At 42.1% G+C, this 4,130-nt stretch overlaps 2 pseudogenes; both read right to left on the reverse strand.

The window, feature by feature from the left end:
• Positions 1-414: 414 nt before the first annotated feature.
• On the reverse strand, positions 415-873 carry LOC149173348 (calcium-transporting ATPase 4, endoplasmic reticulum-type pseudogene; annotated as a pseudogene).
• Positions 874-1,190: 317 nt separating this feature from the next.
• Positions 1,191-1,574, reverse strand: LOC149173349 (calcium-transporting ATPase, endoplasmic reticulum-type pseudogene; annotated as a pseudogene).
• Positions 1,575-4,130: the final 2,556 nt, after the last annotated feature.

Here is a 4,130-nt window from a genome sequence, read left to right on the forward strand (position 1 = left end):
CAAGGAGCCGCCAACCAGGTTCCGGACCGGGTGGGTATCCCCCTTGTTGTTGACCCGACCTCGGGCCTCTCAACAAAGAGTAATTCCCTTGATGCATCATCTCATTCAAAAACTGATCTATCTGCAAGTTGTTGAAAAGCACTCCTTTCAAGCAAATTTTCCATGGCGCCCTTCACTTAGCAGATGATTTTGTCCCATTGGTTCCATGACAATAGCACCCATGGATTTTCGATCACAATCAAACTCTAATAAAGCCTGCCTCTTTGATCTTTGTATCCACCAATCACAATTGCCCAATTTCACTGTGCCACTGTTGAGAATGGCACTTGTATCACCTGCCATTGGGTCTGGAACTCCCATTTTTTCCGCCAATACCTTCAAGGCTGCCTTAGTGGGAATACCAGTAGCACGGAACTAGTGACCTTGACAAGATATCCTTGCATCATTGCAAACTGCAGCAACTTCTGCCAGAGTTTCTAAATTTTCCCCCATATTATGTGTAGGCCAATCCAATATTTTTCCATCCTCAGGATTATATGTTGTTCCTTCAACAATAAACTCTCTAAGTGAACCAGCACTGTGCCCTATGGCTATAAACTCACTGACAGACATCTGATTGGTTATAAGAGTACCTGTCTTATCAGAGCAAATCACTGTGGTGCAACCCAAAGTCTCCACGCTTGGTAACTTACGCACAATAGAATTCTTTTGTGCCATCTTACAAGTGCTAAGAGCCAAACATGTAGTAATCACAGCAAGCAATCCCTCTGGTATAGCAGCAACTACCAAAGCAACAACAATCTTAAAGTAGTACGTACATTTCTCAAAGGAAAACCTGATATTTTTTTTGGCCACCCATCTATGACTTCCCATGAAAGAAAATATTTGTAGTTCATGATCCAAACAAGAATACAAATGGCACCAATCACTGTTGTCAGTCTTTCACCAAATTCATCTAACTTTCTTTTCAAAGGGGTATCATGACATTCCATTGAAGCTTCCTGAATTTGTGCCTGAATTTTACCTATTTCTGTAAACATTCTAGTGCTCAAAACAATGCATGTGCAGCAGCCATTGGTAGCTGTAGTTCCGACAAACACCATGCATTCTTTTGACTGCAACTCACAGTCACACAAGGTGGCTGGATATGTTCTTTTGACCACATGCATGCTCTCTCTGGTCAGGGAGCTCTACTCCATCCTAAAGGTGGATTTCTTGAGGGACACAATTCTCATGTCTGCAGGAACCTTGTCTCCCACCTTCAGTTCCACTATATCTCCTGGAACAAGTTCTCTAGAGGGAAGATCTACAACATAATGTCCATCTCTCAAGACCTTTGCATGATCAGATTGCATTTCTTTGAGAGCTTCCAAAGCCTTCTCAAAATTATTCTCCTGCCATACTCCAACAATGGCATTGAGGATGAGAATTAGGAGAATGACCAGAGGCTCTACACAGGCTGTTATGCCCTCCTCAGAAGACACATTATCACGAAAGTAGGCGAGAAGAAATGAAATTCCAGCTGCTAGCAGAAGTATTTTAACAACTTGTTGTGCCCTACAACAACCCCCCATTTCATATCATCTGTATTTACAAACAATTAACATATGAAATGGGTCCCTTTTAAAAATTAATTGGTATTAATGAATTTGTTCGAAAAAAGGTATGATAATAAAGTGTGTTTGTGAATTGAAGCCTTTTTCGAATAACAATGTTTCCAAAATAAACCAATCTTTTGTTATTGCGATAAAGCGATCGCAAGATCGCATATCGCAATGACAAGAGAGATGCACTTAAACGACACTTTGGTCTTTGCCGATGCGATATCGCTATCGGCAATCGGCGGTATTCATTGCATACACAAAAAGAGCACATATCTCATACCCCGATGCGACGCTATATCGGCGATCGGCTATCGGCACTGCCTCTTGTGAGAAAACGCTTTAAGTTATAAACCCCGACCCGATGCGATATCGCTATCGGCCGTCGGTGGTATCCCATGCACTTTTATAATGCACTCAGATATTTCCCCGATGCGATGCGAATTCGCTAACGGAAGTCGGAAAATCACTTAATATGCATCTGGTAATGTGTTCACATGCTAGTCCGATGCGATATCGCAATCGGCGTTCGCCAGGGCTACTTTCAAACGATAGTGTAACTCTTTTCCCCATGCGATGCGACATTGTTCATCGGTAATCGACATTTTCAAAAAGTGATTGTTTTAAGCTTTAAAGTTATATTTAAATCCGGTTGGTAAGGCGCAGACTTCAAAATACCGTTAAATGCAGGGATAAGGTAATGCATGCGTAATTAATAACTTTGCCCCTTCGATTAACGAATACCTGCATCTAAGGCATATCATATCTGTTGCACGCGTTGGGAGGTCATTCAACTGAATAACAGCGTAAAGGTCATTTAATGGGTAGCAGGCCTTAAAATCACCATTAATGCATATGCGATCTCTTACCAGTGATTGGATCTGCAGCCACTTTTTGAAAATTAATAGCGCCACGCTTCAAGTGATATATATCTTTCCAATTATGCTTTGTCTTCATTATTCCTCGTGTTACGATATCTCTTGCACTTGTGTAGAGTTCATTTGTTAAAGAAAGCCTGAACATGATGGGGAAGAAAAATAAGAGGAGTTCTGGTTCTACTACAACACCTATTGCAGGACAAGCTGCTTCAATTTCGAAGAAAGGCCTAATCTCGGACACTACGTGCACTAGTCTTGCTAGGACCACATGGCAGGGCACATATAATCTGTTGGAGGCCGAGAAACCAAAAGTGACAGTGAGAACGGCTAGTGTAGATGTATTAAGGAAGTCTGATGCAACGCTCAAAGACTTGGCCGACTCCTTTTTACACAGAATAGCGGCTAGAGAGCAGGTTCTCCCTTACACAGATGTGGTGCGCTGGACAATTGAAGAAATCCCCATTACTGATAGAACTTTCCATACAAGGGACGAAAGGATTTTCGGGTCATTCAAGCCTGATGACCTGAGGCGAATGTATCATCTGCCTGAACCGGAGCTAGTCTACAATAGAACCTTCGTGGAGAAATTCGTAAAAGAAAATGAATCGCCATCCGAACCCCTCCGAGATTGGAGGCAGAACCCAGCCAAGCACAAGCATGAAAGTTCGGGTAAGTACTCCAACGTTTCTTTGGCTTCTCCCTATTGCTATGCGGGGATTATGATGTGTAGATTGTGGGGATTACATGACTCCGTTAATATCAATATTGACATGGTCCCCTTAATGGAAGCGGCTATCAATGCTATAATCATGGATTGGGCTACTATTCTTTCTGATAAATTGGTCGTAGCTGTTCGTGAATTCAGAAACAAAACTATAGTCTCCGAAAGGAAAATCCCTCCATTTTATTATTCTGCCTACATTATGGATACCCTGTGTCTTAATTCCGAGTTTCCTGTCCTCAGTTGGAGATGGACCACCCAAGATCCAACACCCATTCATTTATACCATCAGAAATTGTGGAAGTCCTCTTACAAGGACCACTTGTACCAAATTTGTAATGATTTCATGGCACCCATTTACTATTCTATTTATGACAGACCCATTTCCAGAATTTCTTATGAAGCTTCCTTTGACTTACCTGCCGTAGCGAGTTGGTTTGGGGAAGAGTATTTCTCCTATATCAGAGTTTTTGGGAGTAAGGCTAGGCCACATGTCCTCCCTTTATATATCCCAGACAAGCTGTTAGCCCGGGAAATCTGTTACCAGATTATGGCCGAAAGTGCCACACAAACTCTCAAAGAAGAGAAGAAGAAAGGCTGGCCCTCTTTCCCTTTAAGAATTGGGGTTTTTACTCTGCTTAATTACAAGCACGTAGAAAAAGAAGCGACAAAAATCCAAGCTTTATCCCTGGCCACTCTCCCAAGCAGACTCTATGATCCGAAGAAAACTGCCTACATTGCCCTAGAACAAGCAAAATTAACAAAAGTTGATCATCAAGAGGATATGTTTGATGACTTGTTCGTAGGTGCCGAGACAATAAGCCAAGCCAAACAGCTTGCCATAATGAAATACAATGATGAAGCGTTGACGGAGTTTAATAAACTTAGGGAGCAGAGGTTGCAAAATCTGCCCCTAGAGTTATTATCCAC

This window comes from Pinus tabuliformis, chromosome 4_2, assembly GCF_031772625.1.
Source record: "Pinus tabuliformis cultivar Carrire ecotype Pingquan chromosome 4_2, CPIR1, whole genome shotgun sequence".
NCBI classification, from domain to species: Eukaryota; Viridiplantae; Streptophyta; class Pinopsida; order Pinales; family Pinaceae; genus Pinus; species Pinus tabuliformis.